General features: G+C 49.8%; 1 protein-coding gene across 3 annotated transcripts in view; it reads left to right on the top strand.

Moving 5' to 3' along the window:
* LOC146830109 (solute carrier family 52, riboflavin transporter, member 2-like) overlaps positions 1-24,784 on the top strand; it is a 299,887-nt gene that overhangs the window by 76,236 nt on the left and 198,867 nt on the right. Inside the window, exon 1 of one of the 3 annotated variants that reach the window (XM_085604331.1) lies at positions 9,775-9,822. The exons of the other annotated variants lie outside the window; for them this stretch is intronic. The gene's annotated coding sequence lies outside the window, so the exon portion shown is untranslated. Of the gene's footprint in view, positions 1-9,774; positions 9,823-24,784 lie in introns of those variants that run through there. 3 annotated transcript variants of the gene reach the window in all.

Genomic DNA, 24,784 nt, shown 5'->3' with positions numbered 1-24,784 from the left:
CTCTTCCCTTCGATAACAACCCCCCCCCCCCCTCCACAGCAGGTCTATATTGAAGATAGCGGTATGATACTTTGGGAGCCAATTGGTACTCCCTGCTGAGGTCGTCAAAGGATTTCACCTCTCCATTTGTCCACAGGTCTTTGACCCTCGAGATACCTATTAGGTCCCACTTCTTAAAACCTTGGTATTTGGCCAGTAGGCTCAGCTGTGCGGGGTCCCGCAGTGGTGTCGCCTGGGCAATTCTACCGCGCCACCCCAGTGCCGTGGTTGCACTGTGCCAGATTCTCATTGTGGGTGCTCTCTGGTTGGGCTAAGATGCGCCGCGTCTCCCCCCCATAGAACGCTCTAAGATATCCCCCTGGCTGCATGTTCCAACGATCCATTCTATAAGCTGGATCCTCATGAGGGAAGTAGACCCAGTGGTTCACTACCGTTGGGCCGCCCAATGATAATGTTGGAGAGCAGGAAGCGATACACCCCCGCCATACCAGCTTCGAGACGATTTTGCTAATGATATCCTGGGGGCCCCCAATCCCACAGGAGCGCAGTGTGTGTGCTTCAACTGCTCAGAAATTAATAAGGGGAACCGGAAACGGGTCACTCTGCAAAATGTAGAGGAAGCGTGATAATATCATCATCTTAACCAATGCTACCCTCCCCAACCTGGAAAGGTGTAAGGCCCTCCATTGTTCGACATCCCTCCTTAGTCTCTGTAGCAGGGGTTCCAAATTGGGCTTCTGAAATGTCTGCTGGTCCCTAGTTATAAATGGCCCCAGATACCGAAATCCATTCATGACCACCTTGGCCTCAGCAGCGGGGGAGCCGCAGGTCCCGCCCACTAAGGATCTAGATTAAAGACTTGGCCCACTTTATCGTGTAGCCAGAGTATTTACGCTCGAGCTCACAGATATGCAGCATTCTATCAAGTGTGGGCTCGCCACATGAAGTGAGATATTGTCTGCATAGAGGGAGATCCTATCCTCCCACTCTTCCGTCCATTTGAGCCCTCGAATTAAAGGATCCCCCTGTATCCAGACCGCCAGCAGTAGGGCGAACATCAGTCGGGAGAGGGTACATCCCTGTCTCGTGCCCTTTCCCAACTGAAAGGTGTCTGATACTCCTCCATTTACTGCTACATGTGCCAAGGGGTCTGTATATAGGAGATGGATCCAGCACAGAAATTTCAGACCAAATCCCTGCTTCTCCAAAACCATGAACATGAAAGGCCACTCCATTGCCTTGAATGCCATTCGGGCATCTAACAAGACCACCACTGTCTTTTCTTGGAATGTAGATGCACGGCCCAGTACTCCATGTAAGCGCCTTAGATTCAGCAGTGTGTTCCTATTTGCATAACATGCGATTGATCTGGGTGTATCAAGGTGTTGACGATCGGGGACAGTCTCGTGGATAGTTCGGCCAAAATCTTGACTTCTGCATTGAGCACCAAAATTGGCCTGTAGGAAGAGCACAGTTCTGGTGATTTACCTGGTTTATGGGTAACTGCAAGTTTGCCTAATCGCTGATCGGTTGGTAATATTGAACCTCTCGACCCTCCTGGAACATGTTAATGAGGTAAAAAGTGACCTTCTCCGCATTTAGCCTTTAAATGGCCTCGGTAATCAAGATCCGTTAGGTCTTGCTCCAGGAGATCTCCATGGTCCAACTCTAGTCTAGGCATGTTAAGACCGCAGAGCACCTCCCATGCTTCTCTCGGAGGATGGGGCATATAGTATAGCATGACATTTTGCAAATTTGTCTGCAATACATTGCCTGCCCTTCACCCACTCTCCCCCATAATTAACTATTTCAAAACCCACTGTGACGCCATCTCCTTTTTGTCCAAACACGCCAGGAGTTTACTCGCCTTGTCTCCCACTTTGTATAGGCGGCATTGTGTCACTCTGTGTCTCGCCCTGGCTGCCTCCTCTGCAACATCTTCATATTCTTTCCATTTGAACGCCAGGTTGTGTTGAATGTCCGACTCGGTCTCAGAGCGAAGCTCCGCTTCTAATTTCTGAACGTCTCGTTCAAGAGAGAGCTACTTTTTCTTTTTTATGACCCACGATTAGTGAAATGCTTTGACCCCTTATTACCGCCTTGAATTCCTCCCAGAGATCCCCAGCCAACTCCACTGACCCTTTGTTGTCTTCAAAATAGTGTACAGCTGACTCTTGGAGGGCTGCTCTTATATGCAGGATTTTAGGGTACCGAGTGTTTGGCGGGGGTAAGTGTCTTTCCCCTCTTTGCTGCCGACCGAACGTTGCTTAAATCGGAGAGTGATCGGAAATACCCCTTGCCAGGTGGTGTACATCACTAAAACCCAGGAGCTGCCTCACCAGTGTAAATATATAGTCTAGTCGGGAGACGGATCCATGGGTCCCTAAGTGGAAATTGTACTGACTGGTCAAGGGGTTGAGAGTCCGCCATACATTCACCAGGCCCATTCCCGCCAGGAAATTCAACAATTGTCTACCTGCTGCCTCATCTCTGTGTGTGGTCCAGCGGTCCATCTCTCCGTCGACGACTGCATTACAGTGTCTTCCCATCAATAATTCCCCTTCTAGGAGATTGAGAATGAAAGAACTCAAATTAGCAAATGCCACATTGTGCAGTCTAGGGGGCACGCGTAGTGATATGAGATTAAAAAGTTGTCCATCCCAATATCCTGTGAGTGCCACGAATCGGCCCTATGTGTCCTAGGTGACGTCCTATGGTGAAAGGGAAGGAGTTACAAAGCTAAATGTCCGCTCCCCTAGAACCCCGTGTATAGCCCGAATGCGCCACTAATTTATAGCCTCATCTATTTAATGCACAATAAGTGGTTCCTTGGAGATGGGTCTCCTGGTAGACCACATCTGGGGTGTCTCGCTTCAAATACTGTAGGAGTATGCTCCTTTTTATCCTGTCCCCTAGGCCATTGACGTTCCAAGTGAGGAGCTTGAAGCTACATGTTGGTATGAGGGTAGACATCAGTAGCGCACAGCGGACACCCACACGTGGGGCAAGTGTCCGTGCCTCACGGGGCAGTCGTTGCCTACCTATCGCCCTGACTTTTTGAGCTCGGGTTTGTTTCTTTAACCGGCATTCAGCCGTCTAGCCAGTTCCAAGCCTCTTCGGGGGTTTCAAAAAAACATGTCTTTTCTTCTGCTTCCACCTTGAGTTTAGCAGGGAAAATTATCGCATGTTTCATGCCTTGGTCACGCATGACCTTTTTAACTTCCAGGAAAGAGCGTTTCAACTTCTGAACCCGAAGGTTAAAGTCTGGAAAGAACATGACCGTCGCATTTTCAAATTTGAGTGGGCGAGCGGCTTGCAGATTCACATCTCTAGCTCTGTAATTGACTATCTGTGCTCCAATTTGATGGGGGGGGGGGGAACCACTGGTCGTGGCGGGCCCCCTGGTACACGGTGTGCCCTCTCTACTGAGAAGTAGTTGGAGAGTCCGCAAGGCTATAGTAGTTTCAGATTCTCTACGAAGAGGTCAGCTGATGGGCCCTCGGCTAGTTCCGGCACTTACAATATGCGTACATTATTGCGGCATGACCTCCCCTCGAACTCTATAACCTTGGCCTCCAACACACTGGAGCTGCACCAGAGTTCTTGAACTTTAAGTGCCATAGTCTCAATTTGTACTGTGGTGATTGAATCCTCGGTCAGTTTCATCCCCAGCGCCCAGGTTGCACAGGTCTGCATGCATCAAAGTGTCTTCCTTGGTGACTGTATCGATCTTACCCTCCAGGATCACACGTACCCCCTGGGTCGTCTCCAAAATATCCAGTACAGTTGGTTTCCCCCCTGCCGCAGGGGTTAGATACTGTCACTTCTCTCCCCCTCCCCCCCCCCCCCCCTGGACTGGTACCTCAGGTTTGGTCTGGGTGTACTTTTCTATCTTGGTCTGGTGCGTCCCGCGGGCTCCATTGTCACTCGACTTTGTTTTGGTGCACTGCGCCATCAAGGTCCCTGCCGTCAACCGCACCCCCAATGCGGCTGTCGAAGGGATCCATGGGATCCATAGAGGGCTATGGAGTCACCTCCGTGGCCGATCTGAAGCCTGTTGTGACCCTCACCAGGACTCAGCCACTCCCACCCTCAGGGGTTCATAGTTCTCCAGGATTTCTAGCAGGGCGTTGGGTGTTTTCTCAATTCAAAGCAACACACTGCTGATTATAGTGTCATTTCTGTGTATGTGAAGGAAGCTTGTGCAGCTGATTTACTTGCCGTAAATTCTGTTCATGTGAAGTAAGCTTGTGCTGCTGCTGCTGTTGTGCATGCTGTTACATCTGTGAATGTGAAGTAAGCTTGTGCCCCTGCTGATTATGGTGTAACTTCTGTGTATGTGAAGGAAGCTTGTGCTGCTGCTGTTCATGCTGTAACTTCTGTGTATGTGATGGAAGTGAGTTGTGCTGCTGTTGTACATTGTCATTAGTGCATGTGGAGGGAGCTTGTTCTGATGCTGTTCATGCTGTAACTTCTGTATATAAAGGTATCTTGTGCAGTTGCTGTTGTACATGCTGTGACTTGGTGTTGGTATGACGTGGTGACAGGTGTTTGGAACGGAGCTCTTCCTGTACCTCTACCGAATCTGCTGCCAGTCTCTAACTAATGGCACAGTCCCAAACTCCTGGAAAAAGGCAGTTGTATCTCCTCTATTAAAGAAAGCTACATTAGATCCTCAATGCCTCTCCAACTACAGACCTATTTCCCTGCTACCTTATCAGGTAAAGATCCTAGAAAGAGTAGTGAGTAAATCCCTCTCAAAATATGCGGAAGAAAATAATCTTCTAGATGAATTCCAATTTGGGTTCCGCCCGGGACACGGTACCGAAACTGCCTTGGTGACAGTCCTTGATGACCTCAGAATGCGGGCTGACAATGGCCAAACAGCCACACTAGTGTTACTAGATATGTCCGCCGCATTCGACACTGTCAACCACAAGCTCTTGATCAAGAGACTTAAGGAGAATGGTATCGTGGGCAAGGCATTGGACTGGCTGCAGTCCTATCCACTAAACAGGCCAACAGGCAGTAGCTATGACGCCATTTCTCTCCCAAAATAGCCCCGTAAAGCACGGGGTTCCGCAGGGTTCGGCAAGAAGTCCAATCCTTTTTAATTTGTATCTGCGCCCACTTATCTCCCTTATAAGATCCTTTCAGCATTGAAGTTCTAAATTAGGCAGATGACACCCAACTTGTCTTTTCATTTGAAGGCAATAATGCAGTCTCCTTGGAAAAATGGCATAGTTGTAAGCGGGAAACAGCATGCTGGCTCCGAGATAATTCCTTGCAATTCAATGGCGATAAGACGGAAGTATTATGTTGCGCAGCAAATAAAGCTTCCCGTCTACTGCCAGTGGATTTCTGGCCGGCCCCTGCATATAATCCCCCGCTGCCTGTTGAGACAGCCCGTAATCTAGGCGTACTACTAGATAGTAATCTACAACTGGACTCCCAAGTGAACAAAACAGTGAGCACTTGTTTATCTCTGCTCCCAGCTCTTCGAAAAATACTCCCATTTTTACCAGCTCTAGCTAGACCCCAAGTGGTAAGGAGTATTATCATGAGCAGATTAGATTATTGTAATGCCCTACTTCTGGGAGCCCCAGTTTCCTTGATAAAAAAGCTGCTAAGGATACAAGTAATTGCAGCTAAGCTAGCATTAAACAGACCACGCAGAGCTTCTGCCCCACTTGCTCCAAAAGGTCTTCACTAGCTACCCATCGCGCAAAGAGTTCAGTTTAAAGCACTCTGTATTGTTTATAGGGCAGTACACAAAACTGGGCCTTAGTTTTTACAGAGGAAATTCCTCTGGTATTCCCCAGCCAGCAGTCTTCGTTCTTCTTCAGCCAACTTAATTTGTATTCCACGTTATAACAAAACTCGACTTGGCGGTACATCATTCAGCCTTGTAGCTTCCAAACTTTGGAATGCACTGCCAGTCTAGCTCAGACAAAGTGACACTCTGCTGCAAATTAGGAAGGAGCTAAAAACCAGACCTTTCCCTAGAGATTAGAATCACAGTCTCCCCGGCCTGACTTTCATGAATTACAGTTACGTATAGTGTCTTTTCCAGGTAATCTCAGCACCAGGATACCCGTTGGGTGACAGCCACACTATAGAAATGTTACTTACATTACATTACTTCTATGTATGTAAAGGAAGCTTGTGCTGCTGCTGTAACTTGTGTGTATGTGAAGGAATTGTGCACTGCTGCTAATGTTTATGCTGTAACTTCTGTGTATGTGGAGTAAGCTTGCGCTCCTGCTGTAACTTCTGTGAATGTGAAAGACTTGTGCTGCTGCTGTGTATGTAAGGGAAGCTTGTGCTGCTGTTCATCTTGTATCTTCTATGTATGTGAAGGAAGCTTGCGCTGCTGTTCATGCTGTAGCTTCTGTATATGTGAAGGAACCTTGCGCTGCTGCTATTGTACATGCTGTAACTTCTGTGTATATGAAGGAAGCTTGTTCTGCTATTGTTGTACATGGGGTAACTTCTGTGTATGTGAAGAAGCTTGTGCTCCTGCAGTTTATGCTGTAGTCTATGTATGTGAAGGAAGCTTTAACTGCAGCTGTTCATGCTGTAACTTCTGTGTATGTGAAGGAACATTGTACTGTTACTGTTGTACATGCTGTAAGGTCTGTGTATATGACAAGCTTGGGCAACTGCAGTTCATGTAGCTTCTGTGTATGTGAAGGAAACTTACGCTACTGCTATTGTACATGCTGTAACGTCTATGTATGTGAAGGAAGATTGTGCTGCTGCTGTTGTACATTCTGTAACATCTGTGATTGACGAGTAAGCTTGTGCTCCTGCTATTCTTGCTGTAACGTCTGTGTATGTGAAGGAAGGTTGTGCGGCTGCTGTTTTACATGCTGTAATGTCTGTATGTGAATGAAGCTTGTGCTACTGTTAATGTTGTAGCTTCTGTGTACGTGAAGGTAGTGTACTGCTATTGTATATGCTATAAGTTCTGTGTATATGAAGGAAGATTGTGCTGATATTATACATGCTGTAACTTCTGTCTTATGCAAAAGAAACTTGTGCAGCTGCAGTTCATGCTGTAAATTTTGTATGTGAAGGAAGCTTTTACTGTTGTTCATGTAGTAACTTCTGTGTATGTAAAGGAGCCTTGTGATGCTGCTGTTGTGCATGCTGTGCCTTATGTACATGTGAAAGAAGCTTGTGCTGCTGCTGTTCATGCTGTAACTTCTATGTATGTGATGGAAGTGAGTGCGGCTGTTGTACATTCTGTGTCATTCTTGCATGAGGAGGAAGCTTGTTCTGATGCTGTTCATGCTGTAACTTCTGTATATGAAGGTAGCTTGTGCAGTTGCTGTTGTACATGCTGTGACTTCTATGTATGTAAAGGAAGCTTGTGCTGCTGCTGTAACTTCTGTGTATGTGCAGGAATTGTGCGCTGCTGCTATTGTTTATGCTGTAACTTCTGTGTGTGTGGAGTAAGCTTGTACTCCTGCTGTACATGCTGTAAATTCTGTGAATGTGAAAGAAGCTTGTGCTGCTGTTGTGCATGCTGTGACTTATGTGCATGTGAAAGAATTTTGTTCTGCTGCTGTTCTTGCTGAAACTTCTGTATGTTTGTAAAGGAAGCTTGTGCTGCTGCTGTACATGTTAAAACTGCTGTGTGTGTGGAAGACACGTGCACAACTGCTATTCACGCTGTAACGTATGTATATATGAAGGAGGCTTGTTCTGCTATTCATGCTGTAACTTTTGTGTATGTGAAGGAAGCTTGTGCTGCAGCTGTTCATGCTGTAACTGCTATGTATGTGAAGAAAACTTGTGTGTCTGCTGTAGTGCATGTTGTAACATCTGTGAATGTGGAGGAAACTTGCATTCCTGCTGTTCATTCTGTAACATCTGTGTATGTGATGTAAGCTTGTGCTGCTGCTGTTCATGACTTATCTTTGGTGTATGTGTAGGGAGCCTGTGCTGTTGATGTGCATCATTTGACTTCGGTGTATGTGAATGAAGCATGTGCAGCTGTTCTTGTTTGTACTCCTGTGTATGTTAAGGAAGGTTGTGCGGTTGCTGTTGTACATGTTGTGACTTCTCTGTATGTGAAGAAGCTTGTGCTCCTGCCGTTTATGCTGTAACGTCTATGCATGTGAAGGAGGGGTGTGCAGCCGCTGTTGTACGTGCTGTAATGACTATGTGAATGAAGCGTGTGCTGCTGTTCATTTGTAGCTTCCATGTATGTGAAGGAAGTGTGTGTTGCTGTACATGCTGTGACTTCTGTGTATATGAATGAAGCTTGTGCAGCTGCTGTTTTACATGCTGTAATGTCCATGTGAATGATGCTTGTGGTGCTGTTCATGTTGTAGCTTGTATGTATGTGAAGGAAGTGTGTGCTGCTATTGTTGTACATGCTGTAACTTCTGTGAATGCAAAAGAAGCTTGTGCACCTGCTGTTCATGTTATAGCTTCTATGTATGTGATGGGGGCTTGTGCAGTTGCAGTTCGTGTTGTAGCTTCTATGTATTTGAAGGAAGCGTGTGCTGCTATTGTACATGCTGTAACTTCTATGTATGCAAAAAAGCTTGTGCAGCTGCAGTTCATGCTGTAAATTCTGTGTATGTGAAGAAAGCTTGTGGTGCTGTTCATGCTGTAACGTCTGTGTACGTGAAGGAAGCTTGCGCTGCTGCTGTTTTACGTGCTGTAATGTCTGTATGTGAATGAAGCTTGTGATGCTGTTCATGCTGCAGCTTGTATGTATGTGAGGGAAGTGTGTGCTGCTATTGTTGTACATGCTGTGACTTCTGTGAATGCAAAAGAAGCTTGTGCACCTGCAGTTCATGTTGTAGCTTCTATGTATGTGACGGAAGCTTGTGTAGCTCATGTTGTAGCTTCTGTGTATGTGAAGGAAGCTTGTGCTGCTATTGTACATGTTGTGACTTCTATGTATGCAAAAAAAGATTGTGCTGCTGTTGTACATGCTGTAACTTCTGTGTATGTGAAGGAAGCTTGTGCTGCTGCAGTTCATGCTGTAGCTTCTATGTATGTGACGGAAGCTTGTGCAGCTGCAGTTCATGTTGTAGCTTCTGTGTATGTGAAGGAAGCTTGTGTTGCTGCTCTTGCTGTAACCTCTGTGTATGTGAAGGAAGCTTGTGTTGCTGCTCTTGCTGTAACCTCTGTGTATGTGAAGGAAGCTTGTGTTGCTGTTCATGCTGTAACCTCGGTGTATAGACTGACTGCGGCTACTGGCGCTATATCCGTTCTGTGTGTTGGGGACGCTTGCACTGCTGCTGCCCACGTTATATCCACTGTGTGTGTTATGGAAGCTTGCTCCGCTGCTGTCAGCTCTATAGCCCTTCCGTCAGTTGGGGACTGGAAACAATATTTTACTCTCTTAATCGATATTTTATTTCTACCAAAGGTGGACGCGCCTGGTTAGCGCGGGTTACAAGGAAGCGCTCACTCCCAGAGAGAGAGACTGCTGAAGCCGCTTGCTACCCAACTCGGTAGTCCTCGTTCAGTGATTCAAGAACTGAGGTTTTCGCCCGCGCCCTTATATCGCCTTTCTGCCACTTCGGAGCGCTATGGGACCCTTGAGACTGGGAGGTAAGGCCGAAGAGCAGCTGGGCCGGGTTGCAGTAAAGCTGGAGAGATCACAGCGCACAGAGGGGGGAGGAGCCCTTCGCAGCGCGTCGGTGGCGAGTGGGCGAGAGTGTAGAATGGGACTGGCCTAAGAGTAGTGTGTCTGGAGTGGTGATGAAGCTGTAGGGCATCGGAGGCGCTTTGAAGACTCCTCGGCGCTTTGAAGACTCCTCGGCGCTAGGAGACCGGAGGTGAGAGGGAGCTGAGGTGAGTAGTCGTGTGGGGGGGTCGGGGGAGGTGTTAGTGAGTGCGGAGAAAAGAGCTGACCGCACCCCCCAGCCCCGTCCTTCCTCCCCTGTCCCGTTCTGGATAAGTCAAGAGTCCCCCCCGCCCTCCCCCCCCCCCCCCATGCAGAGGGGGATTCACATCTCACACTGCTCGCTCTGTCTCTTTACTCTCCTCCTTACTCTCTCGTTGTCTTTCTCGAAATCAGCCCTTCTCTCTGCCTTTCTTCCTCCGTGTTTCTCTCCTCATAAGCCCCCCCGTCCCCCTCTCTGTCCGTCTCTCCTTGGAACAGCACGGAAATAGACGCAGACTTGCAGGCCTCGCAGCTGTGGTTGTTGCACGAGGTGACCCCGTGTTCTGAGGGAACAAGGCTCTGCCTGTGAGGGGACCCCGTGCTGCCCCTGCCTGCTGGTTGTACGTGGGAAGGCTACAACTAGCTGTAGTGTAGCGCGTGACTCCTCACACACAGGAAGGGACCCACTCCTAGAGAGAACTACACCTCCCATAATGCAGCGGCGGTTCTCTTAAGGACCAGGCTTACCCGATGGTATTTTGTGAGTCAAACTTAGAACAAAGAGCAGCTAAAGCACGTCTGTCCGAGGAAGGGACAGTTCTCTAAGCGCTATAACGCCGGTATCGTGGCCCAGGGTTTGCAATCTGTCCCGTAGTAGTATCTCACTGATGATTCCATCTCTTTGGGGAGGGCTCACGATTCATCGTAGGGGTGGCCGCCCCTTAATTTGTAGTGCCTATCAAAAGGCAGCCAGGGACACCCTGGAGTAAAGCTGGCCTCCTTGAGCATGGACCGGTGTCGCGCCTCCTTGCGCCAGGACCGGTGTCGCTCCTCCTTGGGCATGGACCGGTGTCGCGCCTCCTTGAGCATGGACCGGTGTCGCGCCTCCTTGAGCATGGACCGGTGTCGCGCCTCCTTGCGCCAGGACCGGTGTCGCGCCTCCTTGCGTCAGGACCGGTGTCGCTCCTCCTTGCGCCTGGACCGGTGTCGCTCCTCCTTGCGCCTGGACCGGTGTCGCTCCTCCTTGCGCCTGGACCGGTGTCGCTCCTCCTTGGGCATGGACCGGTGTCGCGCCTCCTTGAGCATGGACCGGTGTCGCGCCTCCTTGAGCATGGACCGGTGTCGCGCCTCCTTGCGCCAGGACCGGTGTCGCGCCTCCTTGCGCCAGGACCGGTGTCGCTCCTCCTTGCGCCTGGACCGGTGTCGCTCCTCCTTGCGCCTGGACCGGTGTCGCTCCTCCTTGCGCCTGGACCGGTGTCGCTCCTCCTTGCGCCTGGACCGGTGTCGCGCCTCCTTGCGCCTGGACCGGTGTCGCGCCGCCTTGAGCATGGACCGGTGTCGCGCCTCCTTGAGCATGGACCGGTGTCGCGCCTCCTTGCGCCAGGACCGGTGTCGCTCCTCCTTGGGCATGGACCGGTGTCGCGCCTCCTTGAGCATGGACCGGTGTCGCGCCTCCTTGAGCATGGACCGGTGTCGCGCCTCCTTGCGCCAGGACCGGTGTCGCGCCTCCTTGCGCCAGGACCGGTGTCGCTCCTCCTTGCGCCTGGACCGGTGTCGCTCCTCCTTGCGCCTGGACCGGTGTCGCTCCTCCTTGCGCCTGGACCGGTGTCGCGCCTCCTTGCGCCTGGACCGGTGTCGCGCCGCCTTGCGCCTGGACCGGTGTCGCGCCGCCTTGCGCCTGGACCGGTGTCGCGCCGCCTTGCGCCTGGACAGGGTGACCAACCGTCCGTAAATTTCACGGACAGTCCGTAATTTCGGCCGTCTGTCCGTTGTCCGTGAAGGATTCTTTAACGGACGCCATTTGTCCGTAATTTTAACCGGGCACTGGACGCACCACCCTAAAGCCGGCACAACTTCCACCCACCCCCCTTCTTGACTCCAATGCTGTTGAGGTCGGGTGTAACAGACTCCGATGCAGCACCAAAGCTCAGGTACCCAGCAGCATTGGAGAGGCACAGCGGGATAACAACCCTCACACCTTCAGCCCTTGATGAGCTGTTAAGAGGTGCTTGAAGGTGACTGAGAGGGAGGGGCTGCAGCTTCAGGAGCAGGGGCATCTATACAGATGCAAACAGCCCTGAATGCCTCATGTCTCTGCAATTTAGAGGGGGCTCACACATTATCTTTCTGCTCAGGGCCCCAAACATCCTAGAACCGGCCCTGATTACCCCGAGGCAGCACGTGGTTCTCTTCACAGAGATTAATTACTGTCACTAAATTGTAAGCAAACCTTGGTTCTGCAAACATGCAGTTTATTATGTAATAAAATAAAGAAATGGCACAATCGCACCCACACTGATTAACAGAGTATGGAGGACAATCAGTTAAATCAGTTCTCTTAGAGTATCTCCTTTAAGTACTGTACATCACAGTGGGGGGTGGCAAAACTAACATTTTGGAAAGAGAGCCTGTCTTCTCGTTGTCTTGTCCAGGAGGGGGTGAGGAGCCCTACCCCACCCTGGAAGAGACCAGGATGATACTAGAATACTGCATGCCCACCCCTGTGCCCACCCTGGTGGATCCTGTTCCCCCACCTGTGATGCCTCCTGCCCCCCCCCCCCCGTGATGGCTCCTGTCCCCCTTGTGGTGGCTCCTGTCCCCCCCCTGTGGTGGATCCCGTCTCCGCCCTGGGTGGCTTCTGTCCCAGTCCTGGAATGGCTCCTAATGCGAGGGTGAAGTTCTTGATGGGCCTCTTCTCAAAAAGGCTCAGCTCAAAATTAATATGAAAAGGTGGGCGAGTGAGTAAGTGAAGGGATGGGTGGATGGCTGGATGAATTAGTGAATTGGTGAATGGATGAATGAAAGATTGAATAGATGGATAATGAGAGAGGATGGATGGATTGATGAGTGAGTGGAAGGATGGATGAGAGAAAAGGTAAATAGGTGGATGTATGGGTGGAAGGGTAGCTGGATGGGTAAAAGGGTGGATGGATGAGTGAAAGGATGGATGAGTGAAAAGGTGGATGATGAGTGAGTGGATGGATGAGTGAAATGATGGATGGATTGATGAATTGGTAAGTGCAAGGGTGAATAGATGGACGGATGAGTGAAAGGGTGGATGTAAGCATGGATGAGTGAGTGAAAGGGAGGGTAGATGGACAAAAGGATGAATAGATGAGTGAAGGAGTGAAAGGATAAATAGATGAGAGAAAGGATGGATGAGTGATAGGGTCAATGGATGGATTAATGAGTGGATGAGTAGATGGGTGGGTGGATGGAAGGCTGGATGGCTAGTGAAAGGGTCAATGGAGAGAGAAAGGGAGGATGGATGGATGACTGAAAGGGTGGATGGGTTGAAGGATGAGTGACTGGGTGGATGGATGGATGAGTAAGTGAAAGGATGGCTGGATGGGTGAAAGGGTAAATGGCTGGAAGGATGAGTGAATGGATGGATGGGTAGAAGAGTGGATGGATGAGTGTACAGATGGATAGGGTGAAAGGGTGGATGGATGGATGGATAATGAATAGATGAGTGAAAGGATGGATGAAGGGATGGATGAGTGAAATGATAGATGGAAGGAGACATGATGGATAGGTTTGCAAATGGTTGAATATGTTTGGACATGGCTGGGCTTACTTATATACTATTGCACGACCTCCTCTGATGTGTCTGTAAAACTTCCCTATTGTCCTGAAGTTTTGTCCTGAATTTTGACCTCCTGTCCTGAATTTGTGTCCTGAATTTTGACCCTTTGTCCTGATTTTTTACACTCACCGTCCTGAATTTGCACCAATGCCAGTTGGTCACCCTACGCCTGGACCGGTGCCGCTCCTCCTTGCGCCTGGACCGGTGTATCGCCGCCTTGCGCCTGGACCGGTGTCGCTCCTCCTTGTGCATGGACCGGTGCCGCTCCTCCTTGCGCCTGGACCGTTGTCGCCGGTTCAGTTTCTTCCTTTCCATCCTGCTTTTGGTTCTTTGCTTTCATGCCGGTTCATTGTCTTCCTTTTCATCCTGCTTTTGGTTCTTTGCTTTCATGCCGGTTCATTGTCTTCCTTTTCATCCTGCTTTTGGTTCCTTGCTTTCATGCCGGTTCATTGTCTTCCTGCTCTTGGTTCCTTGCTTTCATGCCGGTTCATTGTCTTCCTTTCCATCCTGCTTTTGGTTCTTTGCTTTCATGCCGGTTCAGTTTCTTCCTTTCCATCCTGCTTTTGGTTCTTTGCTTTCATGCCGGTTCATTGTCTTCCTTTTCATCCTGCTTTTGGTTCTTTGCTTTCATGCCGGTTCATTGTCTTCCTTTTCATCCTGCTTTTGGTTCTTTGCTTTCATGCCGGTTCATTGTCTTCCTTTCCATCCTGCTTTTGGTTCTTTGCTTTCATGCCGGTTCATTGTCTTCCTTTTCATCCTGCTTTTGGTTCTTTGCTTTCATGCCGGTTCATTGTCTTCCTTTTCATCCTGCTTTTGGTTCTTTGCTTTCATGCCGGTTCATTGTCTTCCTTTCCATCCTGCTTTTGGTTCTTTGCTTTCATGCCGGTTCATTGTCTTCCTTTTCATCCTGCTTTTGGTTCTTTGCTTTCATGCCGGTTCATTGTCTTCCTTTTCATCCTGCTTTTGGTTCTTTGCTTTCATGCCGGTTCATTGTCTTCCTTTCCATCCTGCTTTTGGTTCTTTGCTTTCATGCCGGATCATTGTCTTCCTTTTCATCCTGCTTTTGGTTCTTTGCTTTCATGCTGGTTCATTGTCTTCCTTTTCATCCTGCTTTTGGTTCTTTGCTTTCATGCCGGTTCAGTTTCTTCCTTTCCATCCTGCTTTTGGTTCTTTGCTTTCATGCCGGTTCATTGTCTTCCTTTTCATCCTGCTTTTGGTTCTTTGCTTTCATGCCGGTTCATTGTCTTCCTTTTCATCCTGCTTTTGGTTCTTTGCTTTCATGCCGGTTCATTTTCTTCCTTTTCATCCTGCTTTTGGTTCACATTCCCACCGGCTGGAGTCCTGAGAACCTTTTCTTCTGCCCACTTCAGGCCTGTATCGGTGTTCTTGTCCCTCTGAATCCCAGCGCCTCTACAGTACTTCTTCGGTTGTGTCTGCGGCGCCTTTACCATCACCTAACAAAGGCTGTTGACTCTTGCCTGGATTCGAACAGTCCCTGATTGCGCACTGCTTGTTGCACCTTCGCAGGCCATGGTTTCCAGTCGCACTGATCATGGCCCAGGCCTTGGTCCAAGGTTCATCGATCCTCGCGCTACCTTTGCTTGGAAGATGATGGAATTCACCCCAGGTCTCGAGAAGCAGGACAGCCTCACCCAGAAACCTCAGCAGACCCCCTCAACTGATCTGGTATTCGTTCTGGGGACACTTGGCATGGCTGCAGCTCCCCTTTAGGGCAGACTGACTCTGGGAACAAAGTCCATACCATGTTCAGCCCCGTAGCGGGAAGGTTCCATGCGCCGTCTTCTGGCTGCGGGGGACTCTTGCAGGCTCCCCCGGTGGGAAGCGCTTCTTTCTTGGGTCTATTGCTGGAGGAGCTGATAGGCGAGCGGGGGATTTTCTGCAGCATCTTGTCATTGATCTTCTCCTGCCCTTTAGTCTCGAGTCTTGTTGCTCTCCGAGGATCTGCTCTTCCCCTTACTGTGGAAGAGCGGCATAGCTGGTAGCATCACCATCTGCACCACTTCTGGCACTATCTGGTCCTTCGAGGCAGATCTACTCTGATCGTATTGGAAATACAGGCACCTGGTCCCCTCCCTCTGGTGCGCACGTGTCTCAGTTGCACATGAGCCGCGCTTCCGGTCTCTCATTTTATGTTCCTATTGGAAGCCACCATTTGTTTTAGGGATGTCGCTCGTTTGTGTTTGTGATCTTAAAGGAAGCCGTTCTCGTGGTCCATTTGTGTTTCTGTCTCATCAGTTATGCTGGTCACATTGGTCATTATTAACACACAACAGAGAGCCTGAGGAGGTTTAAAGACCTGCAGGTACCAACTCCCCATAACTAGAAGTGACATAACACAGCAAGGCCCCTGGGTCTCAGATAGAAATGAAAATAAAGCAAAAGAGTGCGGGAGGATCCCTGTCACAGGACTATTCCGCTCACCCACCTGTAGGGGGCATGCTTCATCATTGAGAAACCTTCTCGCGTTGCGAGTCTGGTCTCACTGCGGCTACAACCCGCTCTGAGAGGGCGGCGTTCAGGGATGTTTTCAGTGTTTCAAAAGAGGTCTCCTAAAACCGATAGTTGAGCAGGGCGTGGTGAGGAAGACAAAGAAAGATTGATGTGTGTGAGAGAGAAACCAAACTCTAGGGTGGGCCAACATTTTTTATTGGGGCATCCGCAGGTTAGGGCTAAAAACGAGAACTATGACAGGGGGGGGGAATTCAACCTAGCATAGAAAAGTGGTGGTCAACATGTTTCTGTCTCATACCCTCTGTAGAGGTGGGGTAGCTTTCATCGGGACCAAAGTACAACAATTGTGAAGCCACGCTCCTGGTCCCAGCTTTCATTCTCAGTCTCTCGTCAGTGGCAGGGATCACATTGTGAAGCCTCGCTCCTGGTCCAAGCTTTCCTTCTATCCGTCTCTTGTCCGTGGCACGGATCACATTGTGAAGCCTCGCTCCTGGTCCCAGCTTTCCTTCTATCCATCTCTCGTCAGTGGCAGGGATCACACTGTGAAGCCACGCTCCTAGTCCCAGCTTTCCTTCTATCAGTCTCTCGTCAGTGTTGCAGATCACATTGTGAAGCCACGCTCCTTGCCCCAGCTTTCCTTCTATCAGTCTCTCGTCAGTGTTGCAGATCACATTGTGAAGCCACGCTCCTTGCCCCAGCTTTCCTTCTATCAGTCTCTCGTCAGTGGCAGGGATCACATTGTGAAACCACGCTCCTGGTCCCAGCTTTCCTTCTATCAGTCTCTCGTCAGTGTTGCAGATCACATTGTGAAGCCTCGCTCCTGGTCCCAGCTTTCCTTATATCAGTCTCTTGTCAGTGGCAGGGATCACATTGTGAAGCCATGCTCCTGGTCCCAGCTTTCCTTATATCAGTCTCTCGTCAGTGTTGCAGATCACATTGTGAAGCCACGCTCCTAGTCCCAGCTTTCCTTAGATCAGTCTCTCGTCAGTGGCAGGGATCACATTGTGAAGCCATGCTCCTGGTCCCAGCTTTCCTTAGATCAGTCTCTCGTCAGTGGCACAGATCAAATTGTGAAGCCACGCTCCTAGTCCCAGCTTTCATTCTATCAGTCTCTTGTCAGTGGCAGGGACCACATTATAAAGCCACGCTCCTAGTCCCAGCTTTCCTTATATCAGTCTCTCGTCAGTGGCACAGATCAAATTGTGAAGCCACGCTCCTAGTCCCAGCTTTCATTCTCAGTCTCTTGTCAGTGGCACAGATCACATTGTGAAGCCACGCTCCTGGTCCCATCTTTCCTTCTATCAGTCTCTCGTCAGTAGCACAGATCAAATTGTGAAGCCACGCTCCTGGTCCCAGCTTTCCTTCTATCAGTCTCTCGTCAGTGGCACAGATCAAATTGTGAAGCCACGCTCCTGGTCCCAGCTTTCCTTATATCAGTCTCTCGTCAGTGGCACAGATCAAATTGTGAAGCCACGCTCCTGGTCCCAGCTTTCCTTCTATCAGTCTCTCGTCAGTGGCACAGATCAAATTGTGAAGCCACGCTCCTGGTCCCAGCTTTCCTTCTATCAGTCTCTTGTCAGTGGCACAGATCAAATTGTGAAGCCACGCTCCTGGTCCCAGCTTTCCTTCTATCAGTCTCTTGTCAGTGGCACGGATCACATTGTGAAGCCTCGCTCCTAGTCCCAGCTTTCCTTCTATCCGTCTCTTGTCCGTGGCACGGATCACATTGGGAAGCCACGCTCCTGGTCCCAGCTTTGTTTGTCTGTCGCTTGTTTGTGGCTTGGATCCCATTTGGAAGTCACGCTCCTGGTCCCAGCTTTCCTTCTATCAGTCTCTTGTCCGTGGCACGGATCACATTGTGAAGCCACGCTCCTGGTCCCAGCTTTCATTCTCAGTCTCTTGTCAGTGGCACAGATCAAATAGTGAAGCCACGCTCCTAGTCCCAGCTTTCCTTCTATCAGTCTCTTGTCAGTGGCACAGATCACATTGTGAAGCCACGCTCCTGGTCCAAGCTTTCCTACTATCCGTCTCTTTTCCGTGGCATGGATCACATTGTGAAGCCACGCTCCTGGTCCCAGCTTTCCTTCTATCCGTCTCTTGTCCATGGCACGGATCACATTGTGAAGCCACGCTCCTGGTCCCAGCTTTCATTCTATCAGTCTCTCGTCAGTGGCACAGATCACATTGTGAAGCCACGCTCCTAGTCCCAGCTTTCATTCTCAGTCTCTTGTCAGTGGCACAGATCACATTGTGAAGCCACGCTCCTGGTCCCAGCTTTCCGTCTCTTGTCCATGGCACGGATCACATTGTGAAGCCACGCTCCTGGTCCCAGCTTTCCTTCGATCAGTCTCTCGTCAGTGGCACAGATCACATTGTGAAGCCACGCTCCTGGTCCCAGCTTTCATTCGCAGTCTCTTGTCAGTGGCACAGATCACATTGTGAAGCCATGCTCCTGGTCCCAGCTTTCCTTCTATCCGTCTCTTGTCCGTGGCACGGATCACATTGTGAAGCCACGCTCCTGGTCCCAGCTTTCCTTCTATCAGTCTCTTGTCAGTGGCAGGGATCACATTGTGAAGCCACGCTCCTGGTCCCAGCTTTCCTTCTATCAGTCTCTTGTCAGTGGCAGGGATCACATTGTGAAGCCACGCTCCTGGTCCCAGCTTTCTTTCTATCCGTCTCTTGTCCGTGGCATGGATCACATTGTGAAGCCTCGCTCCTGGTCCCAGCTTTCCTTCTATCCGTCTCTTGTCCGTGGCACGGATCACATTGTGAAGCCTCGCTCCTGGTCCCAGCTTTCCTTCTATCCGTCTCTTGTCAGTGGCAGGGATCACATTGTGAAGCCTCGCTCCTGGTCCCAGCTTTCCTTCTATCCGTCTCTTGTCCGTGGCATGGATCACATTGTGAAGCCTCGCTCCTGGTCCCAGCTTTCCTTCTATCCGCCTCTTGTCCGTGGCATGGATCACATTGTGAAGCCTCGCTCCTGGTCCCAGCTTTCCTTCTATCCGTCTCTTGTCAGTGGCAGGGATCACATTGTGAAGCCACGCTCCTTGCCCCAGCTTTCCTTCTATCCGTCTCTTGTCCGTGGCAGGGATCACATTGTGAAGCCTCGCTCCTGGTCCCAGCTTTCCTTCTATCCATCTCATGTCCGTGGCACGGATCACATTGTGAAGCCTCGCTCCTGGTCCCAGCTTTCCTTCTATCCGTCTCTTGTCAGTGGCAGGGATCACATTGTGAAGCCTCGCTCCTGGTCCCAGCTTTCCTTCTATCAGTCTCTCGTCAGTGGCACAGATCAAATTGTGAAGCCACGCTCTTGGTCCCAGCTTTCATTCTCAGTCTCTTGTCAGTGGCACAGATCACATTGTGAAGCCACGCTCCTAGTCCCAGCTTTCCTTCTATCAGTCTCTTGTCAGTGGCACAGATCAAATTGTGAAGCCACGCTCCTGGTCCCAGCTTTCCTTCTATCAGTCTCTCGTCAGTGGCATAGATCAAATTGTGAAGCCACGCTCCTGGTCCCAGCTTTCCTTCTATCAGTCTCTTGTCAGTGGCACAGATGAAATTGTGAAGCCACGCTCCTGGTCCCAGATTTCCTTCTATCAGTCTCTCGTCAGTGGCACGGATCACATTGTGAAGCCACGCTCCTGGTCCCAGCTTTCATTCTCAGTCTCTTGTCAGTGGCACAGATCACATTGTGAAGCCACGCTCCTGGTCCCAGCTTTCCTTCTATCCATCTCTTGTCCGTGGCACGGATCACATTGTGAAGCCTCGCTCCTAGTCCCAGCTTTCCTTCTATCCGTCTCTTGTCCATGGCACGGATCACATTGTGAAGCCACGCTCCTGGTCCCAGCTTTGTTTGTCTGTCGCTTGTTTGTGGCTTGGATCCCATTTGGAAGCCACGCTCCTGGTCCCAGCTTTCCTTCTATCAGTCTCTTGTCCGTGGCACGGATCACATTGTGAAGCCACGCTCCTGGTCCCAGCTTTCATTCTCAGTCTCTTGTCAGTGGCACAGATCAAATAGTGAAGCCACGCTCCTAGTCCCAGCTTTCCTTCTATCAGTCTCTTGTCAGTGGCACAGATCACATTGTGAAGCCACGCTCCTGGTCCCAGCTTTCCTACTATCCGTCTCTTGTCCGTGGCATGGATCACATTGTGAAGCCTCGCTCCTGGTCCCAGCTTTCCTTCTATCCGTCCCTTGTCAGTGGCAGGGATCACATTGTGAAGCCTCGCTCCTGGTCCCAGCTTTCCTTCTATCCGTCTCTTGTCCGTGGCATGGATCACATTGTGAAGCCTCGCTCCTGGTCCCAGCTTTCCTTCTATCCGTCTCCTGTCAGTGGCAGGGATCACATTGTGAAGCCACGCTCCTGGTCACAGCTTTCCTTCTATCCGTCTCTTGTCCGTGGCATGGATCACATTGTGAAGCCTCGCTCCTGGTCCCAGCTTTCCTTCTATCCGTCTCTTGTCAGTGGCACAGATCACATTGTGAAGCCACGCTCCTGGTCCCAGCTTTCCTTCTATCCGTCTCTTGTCCATGGCACGGATCACATTGTGAAGCCACGCTCCTGGTCCCAGCTTTCCTTCTATCAGTCTCTCGTCAGTGGCACAGATCACATTGTGAAGCCACGCTCCTGGTCCCAGCTTTCATTCTCAGTCTCTTGGCAGTGGCACAGATCACATTGTGAAGCCACGCTCCTAGTCCCAGCTTTCCTTCTATCCGTCTCTTGTCCGTGGCACGGATCACATTGTGAAGCCACGCTCCTGGTCCCAGCTTTCCTTCTATCAGTCTCTTGTCAGTGGCAGGGATCACATTGTGAAGCCACGCTCCTGGTCCCAGCTTTCCTTCTATCAGTCTCTCGTCAGTGTTGCAGATCACATTGTGAAGCCTCGCTCCTGGTCCCAGCTTTCCTTGTATCAGTCTCTTGTCAGTGGCAGGGATCACATTGTGAAGCCACGCTCCTGGTCCCAACTTTCCTTGTATCAGTCTCTTGTCAGTGGCAGGGATCACATTGTGAAGCCACGCTCCTTGCCCCAGCTTTTCTTCTATCCGTCTCTTGTCTGTGGCAGGGATCACATTGTGAAGCCTCGCTCCTGGTCCCAGCTTTCCTTCTATCCATCTCTTGTCCGTGGCACGGATCACATTGTGAAGCCTCGCTCCTGGTCCCAGCTTTCCTTCTATCCGTCCCTTGTCAGTGGCAGGGATCACATTGTGAAGCCTCGCTCCTGGTCCCAGCTTTCCTTCTATCCGTCTCTTGTCAGTGGCAGGGATCACATTGTGAAGCCTCGCTCCTGGTCCCAGCTTTCCTTCTATCCGTCTCTTGTCCGTGGCATGGATCACATTGTGAAGCCTCGCTCCTGGTCCCAGCTTTCCTTCTATCCGTCTCCTGTCAGTGGCAGGGATCACATTGTGAAGCCACGCTCCTGGTCACAGCTTTCCTTCTATCCGTCTCTTGTCCGTGGCATGGATCACATTGTGAAGCCTCGCTCCTGGTCCCAGCTTTCCTTCTATCCGTCTCTTGTCCGTGGCATGGATCACATTGTGAAGCCTCGCTCCTGGTCCCAGCTTTCCTTCTATCCGTCTCTTGTCAGTGGCAGGGATCACATTGTGAAGCCACGCTCCTGGTCACAGCTTTCCTTCTATCCGTCTCTTGTCCGTGGCATGGATCACATTGTGAAGCCTCGCTCCTGGTCCCAGCTTTCCTTCTATCCGTCTCTTGTCCGTGGCATGGATCACATTGTGAAGCCTCGCTCCTGGTCCCAGCTTTCCTTCTATCCGTCTCTTGTCCGTGGCACGGATCACATTGTGAAGCCACGCTCCTGGTCCCAGCTTTCCTTCTATCCGTCTCTTCTCCATGGCACGGATCACATTGTGAAGCCTCGCTCCTGGTCCCAGCTTTGTTTGTCTGTCGCTTGTTTGTGGCTTGGATCCCATTTGGAAGCCATGCTACTCTTTTCCGCCTTTGGTTATTCATTGATGGATTTCTGTATAGCTCAGACGTTACCCGTGAGTGCCAGAGCGCTTTACTACAGCAATGGATCATTACATAAGGTATGTTACATTAGAATCGAAGACCAAAGCATTAGCAAAGCACAAACGTACATCACCTGAAGATGTAGGTACATTTAAAAAGCCATGAACATAGGAGTATAGTATACTGTAGCAGTGATAAAAGTGGGTCACCGGATGTTGACTCGTGCTACGTTCAAGATGGAGTCTAATGCCATGAGGTAGCGCGGTAAATCTCAAGGTATTGTTCAGTGCTGAGACCAAACCAGAGAGGTGAAACTGCAGCGGAGGAGTCGGCTGAATTGTCTTTGAAGGATAAGGGTTTTCAGCTCTGATTTAAAGATAACCGAAGTGGTTCGGAGATGAGGAGTTTTAAATTCCTTGTTGTGCTTCCTGAGCAGGTTTGAGCTATGAGAGATTCCTTTTCTGAAGGTCCGTGATTCTAGCAGCAGTAGTTGGGTATTTTGCGATAGTCTGGTGTCCCAAGATAACGTAAGTTTGTCAGCCAGGTATAGCATGGAGTGGATGTGTGTGCGAGTGGTACAAGCCGCCTTGCAAATGACCCTGGCTTCAGTGGGCAGCCAGCAGAGAATACCCAGCGTCCGTGAGATGTGGTCATTCTTTTTGGCCCCTTGGATGAACCGTTCTGTCGAATGTAGTATTAGTAGGTGAGAAGTAGGATGAGTCTTGGGGAGACCCGCTAGGAGAGGGTTACTCTCTCGATTCTGGATAGTGCCAGGGATTGAACAAGAGATTTCCGATCTTGCTCCAGAACGTAGCAGACGATTCCCTAGAGAAGACGCAGTTGATACTGTTTATTTCCAGTCACGATGCGTTGTGATTGTAAAATTGTGCCTTTTACCTAAGATGACTCCTAAGAATTTGGCCCAGACAACAATCGTGGGCTTGCTGTTAAGGATGCGGAGTGTGTCTATACTGGATTGTACCCGGAATGGTGATTTCAATGAGAAATTCAGTTTTGGGAGGATTCATTTTTAATGCTGAGAAGTCACACAGGGACATATGTATCAAATACTGTATTTGCGATTCTCCAATAGTGATTTTTTGAGAATCGCAAAACGAGATGTAATTATTGCGAGACGCAATTAAGGAATGGCTTCCCATTCATTCCTATGGCCCCGAAGCCCATAGGAATGATTAGGAAGACATTCTCAATTTGCGAGTACCCATTAGGTACTCTCAAATTGCGAATGCAATTTCAAGGGTGTCATAAGAACACCCTGATGCACCCCTGAAATGAGCATATGTGGCGCATGTATGAGCGCCATACGGCACTTTGAAAAATGCCCAAAAGTACATTTTTCAAAGATATCGCAAAGTACTACCAACGTGAAGTTAGTGGTAATTTGCGATTTCTTAAGGAGTAATCGCACAACTTTGGTGTTTATAACATCACTTTTAAGGAACCGCAATTTGCGATTCCTTCAATGTTTTTGCAAAATAGGGAATTGCAAATTTTGCGATTCCCTATTTTGCGAGGGCCTTTTGGGGTGATACATCCCAAAAGACTTGTTCCCGTTCGCAAACAGGCCAGTTTGTGAACGGGAAATGGGCTTCATACATATGCCCCACAGTCTTGAACAGAGTTTAGAGGGATGGCGAGGTGTGAGATGTTATTTGGAGAGGAGACCTGTGGGTACTGTTGGGTGTCCTCTGCATATTGATGATGGGATATCACTGATTTTCTCAGTAAGATTCCAAGAGGCTCTTTTTGAAGCTTGATTAAGGTAGTAGCAAGGATAGATCCCAGAGAGACCCTTGGATCTACGGCCATCTGTCTTCAGAAACAATCATCAATTTGTATCCTGTGCGACCTGCCCACGAGGAATGATTCAAACCATTTAAGGGGCACGCCTTCCATGCCCGTTGAATGTTTGAGTGTCAAGCAGTGGTTCACTGTATCAAAAGCTGATAGTTCTAGAAATATTAGGAGGCTGGAGTTGCCTAAATATAGGACTTGAATTGCGTCGTCGACCACGTGGGTGAAGTGCCGCTTCAGTGCTGTGCCCTTGATTGACACCAGATTGGTATTCATCTACGAGATTCTTATCTTTGATGTATTGAGTGAGTTCATCTGCTGCACATCTTTCAATGATTTTCGCAAGGACATGGAAGTTGGGGACAAGGCGAAACTTGTTGAGGCCATTCGCATCTGCAGATTTTTTATTTTTTTTATCAGTGGGGTAACTTGTCCAGTCTTGAGGCAGTCAGCGAATATTCCTTGGCTGAAGGAGAGATTCACCAGTGTTTCACTTTATTTATGTGTGTCTCTCGCCATTGATGCTGAACAAACCTCCTTTGTTCCTCTGTCACACTCTGAAGAAACACTCATCCTCCCACCTTTCTTTGTCTGTCTTATGTCAGTGACACGGGTCACACTGTGATGCCACGCTCCTGGTCCCACCTTTGTTCATCTGTCTCTTGTTAGTGACACGGGTCACACTGTGAAGCCACGCTCCTGGTCCCACTTTTCTTTGTCTGTCTTATGTCAGTGACACGGGTCACACCGTGAAGCCACGCTCCTGGTCCCACTTTTCTTTGTCTGTCTTATGTCAGTGACATGGGTCACACTGTGAAGCCACGCTCCTGGTCCCACCTTTCTTTGTCTGTCTTATGTCAGTGACATGGGTCACACTGTAAAGCCACGCTCCTGGTCCCACCTTTGTTCATCTGTCTCTTGTTAGTGACACAGATCACACTGAGACCACGCTCCTGGTCCCACCTTTGTTCATCTGTCTCATGTCAGTGACACAGGTCACACTGAGAAGCCACGCTCCTGGTCCCACCTTTCCTTGTCTGTCTTATGTCAGTGACATGGGTTACACTGTGAAGCCACGCTCCTGGTCCCACCTAT

The sequence above is a fragment of the Triturus cristatus genome, chromosome 5_1, assembly GCF_964204655.1.
Source record: "Triturus cristatus chromosome 5_1, aTriCri1.1, whole genome shotgun sequence".
In the NCBI taxonomy this organism is placed as follows: domain Eukaryota; kingdom Metazoa; phylum Chordata; class Amphibia; order Caudata; family Salamandridae; genus Triturus; species Triturus cristatus.
The sequence above is the reverse complement of the archived record's forward strand: the minus strand, read 5'-3'. Positions and strand labels throughout refer to the sequence as shown.